The sequence below is a fragment of the Neodiprion fabricii genome, chromosome 6, assembly GCF_021155785.1.
Source record: "Neodiprion fabricii isolate iyNeoFabr1 chromosome 6, iyNeoFabr1.1, whole genome shotgun sequence".
Taxonomy (NCBI): domain Eukaryota; kingdom Metazoa; phylum Arthropoda; class Insecta; order Hymenoptera; family Diprionidae; genus Neodiprion; species Neodiprion fabricii.
The window spans coordinates 26,656,141-26,670,441 of NC_060244.1; the positions used below are offsets into that span (position 1 = coordinate 26,656,141).

At 40.7% G+C, this 14,301-nt stretch overlaps 1 protein-coding gene across 14 annotated transcripts in view; it reads right to left on the reverse strand.

Annotated features, from left to right (window-relative positions):
• Positions 1-14,301, reverse strand: part of LOC124185813 — a 58,689-nt gene that overhangs the window by 41,970 nt on the left and 2,418 nt on the right. For 2 of the 14 annotated variants that reach the window (XR_006871480.1, XR_006871474.1), the window contains one exon: positions 12,880-13,004. The exons of 4 other annotated variants lie outside the window; for them this stretch is intronic. The gene's annotated coding sequence lies outside the window, so the exon portion shown is untranslated. 8 more of the 14 variants (XR_006871475.1, XR_006871479.1, XR_006871478.1 and 5 more) reach the window with 8 other exon arrangements.

Consider the following 14,301-nt stretch of genomic DNA (forward strand, 5'->3'; position numbering starts at 1 on the left):
AAAATGTCGAAAATGCAGGTTCTCGTTTTTTGGCTGTAACTTTCGATGCGTTGATCGCAGCGTATTGGGACTGCGCCCAATCGATTTTTCTCGCAAATCTACGTCGGAATAGTGCCTGAAAGAATTGATTCCAGCACTTTTCAAAATCGCGAAAATTTTCGCCAAAAATACAAAGGGGTTAGCCTTCCTTTTCTTTTGACCAAAAAATTTTTCGTCTCAGAATTGATTCGTACGACTCTTTTCCGACCAATTGGACCCCAAGGAACTCAGAAAACGCAGCGAAAAGAGCGTGGGATCGACAGGAGAGAAGTTACGAAGGAAATAGCAGCTGCTGAAAAATGTTGAAAATGCAGGTTCTCGTTTTTTGGCTGTAACTTTCGATGCGTTGATCGCAGCGTATTGGGACTGCTCCCAAACGATTTTTCTCGCAAATCTACGTCGGAATAGTGCCTGAAAGAATTGATTCCAACACTTTTCGAAATCGCGAAAATTTTCGCCAAAAATACAAAGGGGTTAGCCTTCCTTTTTTTTTGACCAAAAAATTTTTCGTCTCAGAATTGATTCGTATGACTCTTTTTCGACCAATTGGACCCCAAGAAACTCAGAAAACGCAGCGAAAAAAGCGTGGGATCAACAGGAGAAAAGTTACGATGGAAAAAGCAGCTGCTGAAAAATGTCGAAAATACAGGTTCTCGTTTTTTGGCTGTAACTTTCGATGCGTTGATCGCAGCGTATTGGCACCGCGCCCAATCGATTTCTCTCGCAAAATTACGTCGGAATAGTGTCTGGAAGAATTGATTCCAGCACTTTTCAAAATCGCGAAAATTTTCGCCAAAATTACAAAGGGGTTAGCCTTCCTTTTTTTTTGACCAAAAAATTTTTCGTCTCAGAATTGATTCGTATGACTCTTTTCCGACCAATTGGACCCCAAGGAACTCAGAAAACGCAGCGACAAGAGCGTGGGATCGACAGGAGAGAAGTTACGAAGGAAAAAGCAGCTGCTGAAAAATGTCGAAAATGCAGGTTCTCGTTTTTTGGCTGTAACTTTCGATGCGTTGATCGCAGCGTATTGGCACCGCGCCCAATCGATTTCTCTCGCAAAATCACGTCGGAATAGTGTCTGAAAGAATTGATTTCAGCACTTTTCAAAATCGCGAAAATTTTCGCCAAAAATACAAAGGGGTTAACCTTCCTTTTTTTTTGACCGAAAAATTTTTCGTCTCAGAATTGATTCGTATGACTCTTTTCCGACCAATTGGACCCCAAGGAACTAAGAAAACGCAGCGAAAAGAGCGTGGGATCGACAGGAGAGAAGTTACGAAGGAAAAAGCAGCTGCTGAAAAATGTCGAAAATGCAGGTTCTCGTTTTTTGGCTGTAACTTTCGATGCGTTGATCGCAGCGTATTGGGACTGCTCCCAAACGATTTTTCTCGCAAATCGACGTCGGAATAGTGCCTGAAAGAATTGATTCCAGCACTTTTCAAAATCGCGAAAATTTTCGCCAAAAATACAAAGGGGTTAGCCTTCCTTTTTTTTTGACCAAAAAATTTTTCGTCTCAGAATTGATTCGTATGACTCTTTTCCGACCAATTGGACCCCAAGGAACTCAGAAAACGCAGCGACAAGAGCGTGGGATCGACAGGAGAGCAGTTACGAAGGAAAAAGCAGCTGCTGAAAAATGTCGAAAATGCAGGTTCTCGTTTTTTGGCTGTAACTTTCGATGCGTTGATCGCAGCGTATTGGGACTGCGCCCAATCGATTTTTCTCGCAAATCTACGTCGGAATAGTGCCTGAAAGAATTGATTCCAGCACTTTTCAAAATCGCGAAAATTTTCGCCAAAAATACAATGGGGTTAGCCTTCCTTTTTTTTTGACCAAAAAATTTTTCGTCTCAGAATTGATTCGTACGACTCTTTTCCGACCAATTGGACCCCAAGGAACTCAGAAAACGCAGCGACAAGAGCGTGGGATCGACAGGAGAGAAGTCACGAAGGAAAAGGCAGCTGCTGAAAAATGTCGAAAATGCAGGTTCTCGTTTTTTGGCTGTAACTTTCGATGCGTTGATCGCAGCGTATTGGGACTGCGCCCAATCGATTTTTCTCGCAAATCTACGTCGGAATAGTGCCTGAAAGAATTGATTCCAGCATCTTTCAAAATCGCGAAAATTTTCGCCAAAAAAACAAAGGGGTTAGCCTTCCTTTTTTTTTGACCAAAAAATTTTTCGTCTCAGAATTGATTCGTATGACTCTTTTCCGACCAATTGGACCCCAAGGAACTCAGAAAACGCAGCGACAAGAGCGTGGGATCGACAGGAGAGAAGTTACGAAGGAAAAAGCAGCTGCTGAAAAATGTCGAAAATGCAGGTTCTCGTTTTTTGGCTGTAACTTTCGATGCGTTGATCGCAGCGTATTGGGACTGCGCCCAATCGATTTTTCTCGCAAATCTACGTCGGAATAGTGCCTGAAAGAATTGATTCCAGCACTTTTCAAAATCGCGAAAATTTTCGCCAAAAATACAAAGGGGTTAGCCTTCCTTTTTTTTTGACCAAAAAATTTTTCGTCTCAGAATTGATTCGTATGACTCTTTTCCGACCAATTGGACCCCAAGGAACTCAGAAAACGCAGCGACAAGAGCGTGGGATCGACAGGAGAGCAGTTACGAAGGAAAAAGCAGCTGCTGAAAAATGTCGAAAATGCAGGTTCTCGTTTTTTGGCTGTAACTTTCGATGCGTTGATCGCAGCGTATTGGGACTGCGCCCAATCGATTTTTCTCGCAAATCTACGTCGGAATAGTGCCTGAAAGAATTGATTCCAGCACTTTTCAAAATCGCGAAAATTTTCGCCAAAAATACAAAGGGGTTAGCCTTCCTTTTTTTTTGACCAAAAAATTTTTCGTCTCAGAATTGATTCGTACGACTCTTTTCCGACCAATCGGACCCCAAGGAACTCAGAAAACGCAGCGAAAAGAGCGTGGGATCGACAGGAGAGAAGTTACGAAGGAAAAAGCAGCTGCTGAAAAATGTCGAAAATGCAGGTTCTCGTTTTTTGGCTGTAACTTTCGATGCGTTGATCGCAGCGTATTGGGACTGCTCCCAAACGATTTTTCTCGCAAATCTACGTCGGAATAGTGCCTGAAAGAATTGATTCCAACACTTTTCAAAATCGCGAAAATTTTCGCCATAAATACAAAGGGGTTAGCCTTCCTTTTTTTTGACCAAAAAATTTTTCGTCTCAGAATTGATTCGTATGACTCTTTTCCGACCAATTGGACCCCAAGGAACTCAGAAAACGCAGCGAAAAGAGCGTGGGATCGACAGGAGAGAAGTCACGAAGGAAAAGGCAGCTGCTGAAAAATGTCGAAAATGCAGGTTCTCGTTTTTTGGCTGTAACTTTCGATGCGTTGATCGCAGCGTATTGGGACTGCGCCCAATCGATTTTTCTCGCAAATCTACGTCGGAATAGTGCCTGAAAGAATTGATTCCAGCATCTTTCAAAATCGCGAAAATTTTCGCCAAAAAAACAAAGGGGTTAGCCTTCCTTTTTTTTTGACCAAAAAATTTTTCGTCTCAGAATTGATTCGTATGACTCTTTTCCGACCAATTGGACCCCAAGGAACTCAGAAAACGCAGCGACAAGAGCGTGGGATCGACAGGAGAGAAGTTACGAAGGAAAAAGCAGCTGCTGAAAAATGTCGAAAATGCAGGTTCTCGTTTTTTGGCTGTAACTTTCGATGCGTTGATCGCAGCGTATTGGGACTGCGCCCAATCGATTTTTCTCGCAAATCTACGTCGGAATAGTGCCTGAAAGAATTGATTCCAGCACTTTTCAAAATCGCGAAAATTTTCGCCAAAAATACAAAGGGGTTAGCCTTCCTTTTTTTTTGACCAAAAAATTTTTCGTTTCAGAATTGATTCGTACGACTCTTTTCCGACCAGTTGGACCCCAAGGAACTCAGAAAACGCAGCGAAAAGAGCGTGGGATCGACAGGAGAGAAGTTACGAAGGAAAAAGCAGCTGCTGAAAAATGTCGAAAATGCAGGTTCTCCTTTTTTGGCTGTAACTTTCGATGCGTTGATCGCAGCGTATTGGGACTGCGCCCAATCGATTTTTCTCGCAAATCTACGTCGGAATAGTGCCTGAAAGAATTGATTCCAGCATCTTTTAAAATCGCGAAAATTTTCGCCATAAATACAAAGGGGTTAGCCTTCCTTTTTTTTTGACCAAAAAATTTTTCGTCTCAGAATTGATTCGTATGACTCTTTTCCGACCAATTGGACCCCAAGGAACTCAGAAAACGCAGTGAAAAGAGCGTGGGATCGACAGGAGAGAAGTTATGAAGGAAAAAGCAGCTGCTGAAAAATGTCGAAAATACAGGTTCTCGTTTTTTGACTGTAACTTTCGATGCGTTGATCGCAGCGTATTGGGACTGCTCCCAAACGATTTTTCTCGCAAATCTACGTCGGAATAGTGCCTGAAAGAATTGATTCCAACACTTTTCGAAATCGCGAAAATTTTCGCCAAAAATACAAAGGGGTTAGCCTTCCTTTTTTTTTGACCAAAAAATTTTTCGTCTCAGAATTGATTCGTATGACTCTTTTTCGACCAATTGGACCCCAAGAAACTCAGAAAACGCAGCGAAAAAAGCGTGGGATCAACAGGAGAAAAGTTACGATGGAAAAAGCAGCTGCTGAAAAATGTCGAAAATACAGGTTCTCGTTTTTTGGCTGTAACTTTCGATGCGTTGATCGCAGCGTATTGGCACCGCGCCCAATCGATTTCTCTCGCAAAATTACGTCGGAATAGTGTCTGAAAGAATTGATTCCAGCACTTTTCAAAATCGCGAAAATTTTCGCCAAAATTACAAAGGGGTTAGCCTTCCTTTTTTTTTGACCGAAAAATTTTCCGTCTCAGAATTGATTCGTATGACTCTTTTTCGACCAATTGGACCCCAAGGAACTCAGAAAACGCAGCGAAAAGAGCGTGGGATCGACAGGAGAGAAGTTACGAAGGAAAAAGCAGCTGCTGAAAAATGTCGAAAATGCAGGTTCTCGTTTTTTGGCTGTCACTTTCCATGCGTTGATCGCAGCGTATTGGGACTGCGCCCAATCGATTTTTCTCGCAAATCTACGTCGGAATAGTGCCTGAAAGAATTTATTCCAGCATCTTTCAAAATCGCGAAAATTTTCGCCAAAAATACAAAGGGGTTAGCCTTCCTTTTTTTTTGACCAAAAAATTTTTCGTCTCAGAATTGATTCGTATGACTCTTTTCCGACCAATTGGACCCCAAGGAACTCAGAAAACGCAGCGAAAAGAGCGTGGGATCGACAGGAGACAAGTTACGAAGGAAAAAGCAGCTGCTGAAAAATGTCGAAAATGCAGGTTCTCGTTTTTTGGCTGTAACTTTCGATGCGTTGATCGCAGCGTATTGGGACTGCGCCCAATCGATTTTTCTCGCAAATCTACGTCGGAATAGTGCCTGAAAGAATTGATTCCAGCATCTTTCAAAATCGCGAAAATTTTCGCCAAAAATACAAAGGGGTTAGCCTTCCTTTTTTTTTGACCAAAAAATTTTTCGTCTCAGAATTGATTCGTATGACTCTTTTCCGACCAATTGGACCCCAAGGAACTCAGAAAACGCAGCGAAAAGAGCGTGGGATCGACAGGAGAGAAGTTACGAAGGAAAAAGCAGCTGCTGAAAAATGTCGAAAATACAGGTTCTCGTTTTTTGACTGTAACTTTCGATGCGTTGATCGCAGCGTATTGGCACCGCGCCCAATCGATTTCTCTCGCAAAATTACGTCGGAATAGTGTCTGAAAGAATTGATTCCAGCACTTTTCAAAATCGCGAAAATTTTCGCCAAAATTACAAAGGGGTTAGCCTTCCTTTTTTTTTGACCGAAAAATTTTTCGTCTCAGAATTGATTCGTATGACTCTTTTTCGACCAATTGGACCCCAAGGAACTCAGAAAACGCAGCGAAAAGAGCGTGGGATCGACAGGAGAGAAGTTACGAAGGAAAAAGCAGCTGCTGAAAAATGTCGAAAATGCAGGTTCTCGTTTTTTGGCTGTCACTTTCGATGCGTTGATCGCAGCGTATTTGGACTGCGCCCAATCGATTTTTCTCGCAAATCTACGTCGGAATAGTGCCTGAAAGAATTGATTCCAGCATCTTTCAAAATCGCGAAAATTTTCGCCAAAAATACAAAGGGGTTAGCCTTCCTTTTTTTTTGACCAAAAAATTTTTCGTCTCAGAATTGATTCGTATGACTCTTTTCCGACCAATTGGACCCCAAGGAACTCAGAAAACGCAGCGAAAAGAGCGTGGGATCGACAGGAGAGAAGTCACGAAGGAAAAGGCAGCTGCTGAAAAATGTCGAAAATGCAGGTTCTCGTTTTTTGGCTGTAACTTTCGATGCGTTGATCGCAGCGTATTGGGACTGCGCCCAATCGATTTTTCTCGCAAATCTACGTCGGAATAGTGCCTGAAAGAATTGATTCCAGCATCTTTCAAAATCGCGAAAATTTTCGCCAAAAAAACAAAGGGGTTAGCCTTCCTTTTTTTTTGACCAAAAAATTTTTCGTCTCAGAATTGATTCGTATGACTCTTTTCCGACCAATTGGACCCCAAGGAACTCAGAAAACGCAGCGACAAGAGCGTGGGATCGACAGGAGAGAAGTTACGAAGGAAAAAGCAGCTGCTGAAAAATGTCGAAAATGCAGGTTCTCGTTTTTTGGCTGTAACTTTCGATGCGTTGATCGCAGCGTATTGGGACTGCGCCCAATCGATTTTTCTCGCAAATCTACGTCGGAATAGTGCCTGAAAGAATTGATTCCAGCACTTTTCAAAATCGCGAAAATTTTCGCCAAAAATACAAAGGGGTTAGCCTTCCTTTTTTTTTGACCAAAAAATTTTTCGTTTCAGAATTGATTCGTACGACTCTTTTCCGACCAGTTGGACCCCAAGGAACTCAGAAAACGCAGCGAAAAGAGCGTGGGATCGACAGGAGAGAAGTTACGAAGGAAAAAGCAGCTGCTGAAAAATGTCGAAAATGCAGGTTCTCCTTTTTTGGCTGTAACTTTCGATGCGTTGATCGCAGCGTATTGGGACTGCGCCCAATCGATTTTTCTCGCAAATCTACGTCGGAATAGTGCCTGAAAGAATTGATTCCAGCATCTTTTAAAATCGCGAAAATTTTCGCCATAAATACAAAGGGGTTAGCCTTCCTTTTTTTTTGACCAAAAAATTTTTCGTCTCAGAATTGATTCGTATGACTCTTTTCCGACCAATTGGACCCCAAGGAACTCAGAAAACGCAGTGAAAAGAGCGTGGGATCGACAGGAGAGAAGTTATGAAGGAAAAAGCAGCTGCTGAAAAATGTCGAAAATACAGGTTCTCGTTTTTTGACTGTAACTTTCGATGCGTTGATCGCAGCGTATTGGGACTGCTCCCAAACGATTTTTCTCGCAAATCTACGTCGGAATAGTGCCTGAAAGAATTGATTCCAACACTTTTCGAAATCGCGAAAATTTTCGCCAAAAATACAAAGGGGTTAGCCTTCCTTTTTTTTTGACCAAAAAATTTTTCGTCTCAGAATTGATTCGTATGACTCTTTTTCGACCAATTGGACCCCAAGAAACTCAGAAAACGCAGCGAAAAAAGCGTGGGATCAACAGGAGAAAAGTTACGATGGAAAAAGCAGCTGCTGAAAAATGTCGAAAATACAGGTTCTCGTTTTTTGGCTGTAACTTTCGATGCGTTGATCGCAGCGTATTGGCACCGCGCCCAATCGATTTCTCTCGCAAAATTACGTCGGAATAGTGTCTGAAAGAATTGATTCCAGCACTTTTCAAAATCGCGAAAATTTTCGCCAAAATTACAAAGGGGTTAGCCTTCCTTTTTTTTTGACCGAAAAATTTTCCGTCTCAGAATTGATTCGTATGACTCTTTTTCGACCAATTGGACCCCAAGGAACTCAGAAAACGCAGCGAAAAGAGCGTGGGATCGACAGGAGAGAAGTTACGAAGGAAAAAGCAGCTGCTGAAAAATGTCGAAAATGCAGGTTCTCGTTTTTTGGCTGTCACTTTCCATGCGTTGATCGCAGCGTATTGGGACTGCGCCCAATCGATTTTTCTCGCAAATCTACGTCGGAATAGTGCCTGAAAGAATTTATTCCAGCATCTTTCAAAATCGCGAAAATTTTCGCCAAAAATACAAAGGGGTTAGCCTTCCTTTTTTTTTGACCAAAAAATTTTTCGTCTCAGAATTGATTCGTATGACTCTTTTCCGACCAATTGGACCCCAAGGAACTCAGAAAACGCAGCGAAAAGAGCGTGGGATCGACAGGAGAGAAGTTACGAAGGAAAAAGCAGCTGCTGAAAAATGTCGAAAATGCAGGTTCTCGTTTTTTGGCTGTAACTTTCGATGCGTTGATCGCAGCGTATTGGGACTGCGCCCAATCGATTTTTCTCGCAAATCTACGTCGGAATAGTGCCTGAAAGAATTGATTCCAGCATCTTTCAAAATCGCGAAAATTTTCGCCAAAAATACAAAGGGGTTAGCCTTCCTTTTTTTTTGACCAAAAAATTTTTCGTCTCAGAATTGATTCGTATGACTCTTTTCCGACCAATTGGACCCCAAGGAACTCAGAAAACGCAGCGAAAAGAGCGTGGGATCGACAGGAGAGAAGTTACGAAGGAAAAAGCAGCTGCTGAAAAATGTCGAAAATACAGGTTCTCGTTTTTTGACTGTAACTTTCGATGCGTTGATCGCAGCGTATTGGCACCGCGCCCAATCGATTTCTCTCGCAAAATTACGTCGGAATAGTGTCTGAAAGAATTGATTCCAGCACTTTTCAAAATCGCGAAAATTTTCGCCAAAATTACAAAGGGGTTAGCCTTCCTTTTTTTTTGACCGAAAAATTTTTCGTCTCAGAATTGATTCGTATGACTCTTTTTCGACCAATTGGACCCCAAGGAACTCAGAAAACGCAGCGAAAAGAGCGTGGGATCGACAGGAGAGAAGTTACGAAGGAAAAAGCAGCTGCTGAAAAATGTCGAAAATGCAGGTTCTCGTTTTTTGGCTGTCACTTTCGATGCGTTGATCGCAGCGTATTTGGACTGCGCCCAATCGATTTTTCTCGCAAATCTACGTCGGAATAGTGCCTGAAAGAATTGATTCCAGCATCTTTCAAAATCGCGAAAATTTTCGCCAAAAATACAAAGGGGTTAGCCTTCCTTTTTTTTTGACCAAAAAATTTTTCGTCTCAGAATTGATTCGTATGACTCTTTTCCGACCAATTGGACCCCAAGGAACTCAGAAAACGCAGCGAAAAGAGCGTGGGATCGACAGGAGAGAAGTTATGAAGGAAAAAGCAGCTGCTGAAAAATGTCGAAAATACAGGTTCTCGTTTTTTGACTGTAACTTTCGATGCGTTGATCGCAGCGTATTGGGACTGCTCCCAAACGATTTTTCTCGCAAATCTACGTCGGAATAGTGCCTGAAAGAATTGATTCCAACACTTTTCGAAATCGCGAAAATTTTCGCCAAAAATACAAAGGGGTTAGCCTTCCTTATTTTTTGACCAAAAAATTTTTTGTCTCAGAATTGATTCGTATGACTCTTTTCCGACCAATCGGACCCCAAGGAATTCAGAAAACGCAGCGAAAAGAGCGTGGGATCGACAGGAGAGAAGTTACGAAGGAAAAAGCAGCTGCTGAAAAATGTCGAAAATGCAGGTTCTCGTTTTTTGGCTGTAACTTTTGATGCGTTGATCGCAGCGTATTGGGACTGCGCCCAATCGATTTTTCTCGCAAATCTACGTCGGAATAGTGCCTGAAAGAATTGATTCCAGCACTTTTTAAAATCGCGAAAATTTTCGCCAAAAATACAAAGGGGTTAGCCTTACTTTTTGTTCATTTTTCGAACAAAAAATGTTTGGTCCCAGATTCGATTTCTACGACTTTTTCCTAACTAATTGGGTCCCTAGGAACTCAGAAAACGCAGCGAAAAGAGCGTGAGACCAAGAGCAGAGGAAATACAAAAAAGATACAAGCAAAATAATATTTCATTAATTTTAATCGAGGTTACATGAAATGGCGACGATACAACATCATATAACATATATCGTACTTATGAAGAGGTATGTTGCACTTGTACACAAAGTGAAACTCAAGCTATATTCAAACACTACGATAATTAATAACCGACGTAATATTTCCATATTCAGCTCAAGACACTACAAACACCACACATATCTCCTTGTATTTCAATAAGATATGTCGTATATCGCTCAATTATACTTTTGCATTTCTTTTCTTCTTTCACTGACACATTTCTTCGTAACCTGTGAAATTGCTACACACTGACTCGCATCACTTGCACCAGAAATGCGGCATGCGGAATAAACTGTACTGGACTGAGTCTGAAAGTGTAAGGCTGTGATTATTTGATGTTTTATTCCTACCTACATGGAAATTCTATGCAGAGTTCACGTATTTCCGACGTAAATTCACTAGCGAAACGTGTAGCCCATGAATGAATTGATTCCCACATTTTTCAGAAGTTTGCACATATTCAGATAAATATGAAGCATAAGCGTTCACACGTGTGCTATTCATATTTCCGTTGTATAATTTTGGTGCACATATTTCCTGCGCGAGATTTTCCCAAGTTTTCAATTTCACGATGACGACGGTACGTTACCTGTGTTCTGCATGCGCTAGTTGTTGGTTAAGTACTACTTTCATCGGCGCGGTCAGATATTTGGTCGATAATACGTGAAATTGCCATTACCCCCAAACTCGCCCAGACCCACAGTCTGGTTACGCAAAATAACTCGGAGCTATGAGTCTATGTATATCTTCAGTCAATGGCTATTGCATATATGCATATAACAACCATATATATCACATATATGATAACAACGAGCGCGTACAGTCAGCGGGAAAATCTAGATGGCCGTGATTCGAGTTGCAAGTCAGCTGTGTCGCGATAGCTAACTCGACTATAAGCAGTTCGTGGCTGAAAGCCGAAGCTCGATGGAGTAGCGCGAGTCGCGGGCGTTGAGGTTTTGGATCAAACCGTGCGTTGATTGGTCGTGAAAAGAAAACGGTGGTGTGTGGGTTATAAACACACGGATGAAATGCAAATGAGAGGTGGACGCAGGTTATTTTTAACCCCTTGAATACAGTGAGGTCCAAGATGTGATGAGAGGAGGAGCCGTAGACAAATTCCCCTAAACTCGAGGAACGTAACGCCTCCGACGTTTCCGCGGTTTGGAATCCCTTATCTCCGTCTCCCGGGGTAAATACATCGCCCTCGTTGGACACCGTCGGACAAAGGTAGCCTTTACCAATCGGAGATCTATTTTGCTCTTTGATCCCTTATACACCACGACGTAGCGACATTACGTGTTTTTCTGCGACACTTTTTTTCTCTGGCAGACTCGCTTTGTCATTGTGTTGTCCGCGGGGTTCGTTTTCGGTAGTGATAATCGGGAAACGCACGCACGTACATGCCAAATCGATAGCTACTTTTTAATCGTGTTTTTCCACTTGTCATACGTCATTTGTAACGACATAATTTATCCAGCCGTACAAGTTCGTCAATTTCGCCTACTCGGGTTTATATAATTAATTTTCACTGGTAAGTCTGCGCGGCCTTTTGTTCTCTCCGAATAGTGACTAAAGTAATACGTACGAAATTGCGAAACGCCCACCCAGTTTTAAACTACCAACACGCACAAGGCTGAAGTTAGTAACGTTATCGTAACGAAACATTGGGGAAAACATTATTATTTTCTTATTTTTTGCAGTGACTTTTAAGGATCCATGATTAACGTTAACCGTAACGAAACATCATAAAATAAATCGTTTTACGATTGTAGAAGAACTTTCGGGGAGTTTGCTTTTCAAAATACCGACACGTTTTCTTTGTTATGATTTACTAGCTAAATTTCAGACAATCCCGTGGGTACGAAATAGGTAACTATTTTCCTAAACATGCATCGTTAAAGTATTGTTACTAACTTCAACCTCATCAATACGCGCTTTCTTATCCATGCTGCATATTCGAGCAATGCTACTAATACCCGACATCACGTTACAATTGTACTAAGCTCAGTACAATGAAAATAACTCGTTTTACAGCCTGTCGATGATATAGATGAATGAGTATCTATCACCATTGTACGGTTCGACACATGAGGCTGAAATAAGTAACGATAACGTGACGAAACATCAGGGGAAAAAATTATTATTCCGCAATAATAGTAGAATGACGTTTATAACGAGTTGGCATTTCAAAATAAACGTATGTTTTGTTTATCGTGGTTTAAAAAATTTCAGACATTTCCAAAGGCGCGAAGTAATGATTTTTCCCAAACATCTATCGTTACACTAACACTCTACTACATTCATCCTGATTTTAACACAGGTTTGATACTTTCAGTTTTACGTACATACCTATAGCGGATGCGTTTGTAAACGTAATTAATTCGGTTTTATGTTTCCCGTGTGTTTTAACGCGTGTCCAACGCGTGGTTTGAAAACTGATTCCGAACACGTATTTATAACGTGGCGCAATTTGCATTTCAAGGATAAACAAATCGGTGTGGATATAGGTAACGTTGCGTAGTAGATGAATACACCTACCGAAACTGTTTTTGCGATTCTTTGTTGATCAAGGCACACGTGCGCCATATCCTGCAATAGCTGGCTCATTCTGATCATACTATATAATTGAGGGATAGCATTAAATTTTTTAACTTTATAAAATCAGTAACTGTAGCTGAGCTCCTGCTACAGGTCAGCGATCGTTTTTGTTATGATAATATCCATATACCCACTCCGTTATGTAACGTTATTTAAAAGTAGAGAACTTACGTGCCACAAATTCTCGGCTGCAATTCGTATGCTAATGTATGCGAACATCTAACTCTGCCAAAACGTTCGATGTAAAGCGTAATGGGCTTAGGTATAAGATATCCGCAGGCTGATGACTATCTGTGCTGAAAGACCTGTTAATCGATTATAAGCTTAGAGATTCTGTACGCGAGCCAATATCACAATATTGAACTTTGCGCTCTATAATTCATTCTCGTTGTTTCAATTTCGTATCGTCTTTTAACTCGTATTTACCCGCGAACCACGTGTAGTGGTATGGACGAAAATTTTTAGGGATTAGTGCAGAATTTTTCTAAGCTGGACGAAGGTAATTAATTCGATATATTTATTGACAGTCACGTTTATTGAGTACTTCCTCCGTAAATAAATTATCAATTTGAGGGTGATAAAAATAGCTGGCCAACGTGAAACGATCCGACATTCACGAAAGTTTATATTTGTTATCACATTGCAGTGTTTATATAAAAGCTACCGCATAATTATTCTGACGTCAACGATTAATCGCTGCCCTCTTTGAATATGTTGTCTATAATGCGAGAATTTTAAAGTTCCGCATAACACGGAGCGATAAGACACATAGAAAGAAATTTCCAAGTGCCAAGTTCGTTGGTGAATTATAATTTGATTATTATAATTGATTAATTTCTTTCGCATTAAAAAAAATGTGACCAATTTAATACTATGAACATTTTTCTTAGATTAAATAAAGTATACGCAATTTTATTTCCACATAATGTAAGTTTTGTTTGTTATAAATCACGGCGTTTCAACAACGTGTTTTAAAATTCGCACGATGTTCACGAGAAACTTCTTATCGTTTTTTTCATCTATTGATAACACGGGTGTGTAAACTGTTCAGGGCAAAGTCCCTTTTGCACAATAAGATTGTTTGCGTGTATTATTCGCTATTGCGTCTACGATAATTCTTTACAATACATACTGATAATATGATTCGCAAATAATTACGCAATCCGACAATTGCCAACGACGGGCAATGAGCATTTCTTATGTCACATATCTTATCGCTAATTATTACGATGCTATTATACGCATTAGGTGTATATATATTCATGTGCTTGAAATGATATATAAAATTGTAAATGACCGTGAATACACTTGAGTGAATAAATTATCTGCATGACGCTGTACAGCTGTGACAATTATTACGTCTTTCAAATTATTTGATCAATGAATTATGCCTTCAATTTTTTGTTTATCAATTTTAGTCTTTAGCATGTAAAATTTCCCGCAAAGTGAACACTTTTACTAAAATTTTTCTTCTCATATGAACTTTATATCTTTTCTGCTTTTAATTGCCGTTATATATCATGCAGATGTAAAAATATCGACATATTTCTACGACAATAATTATAACATCTTGATATAATTAACATCCAGATC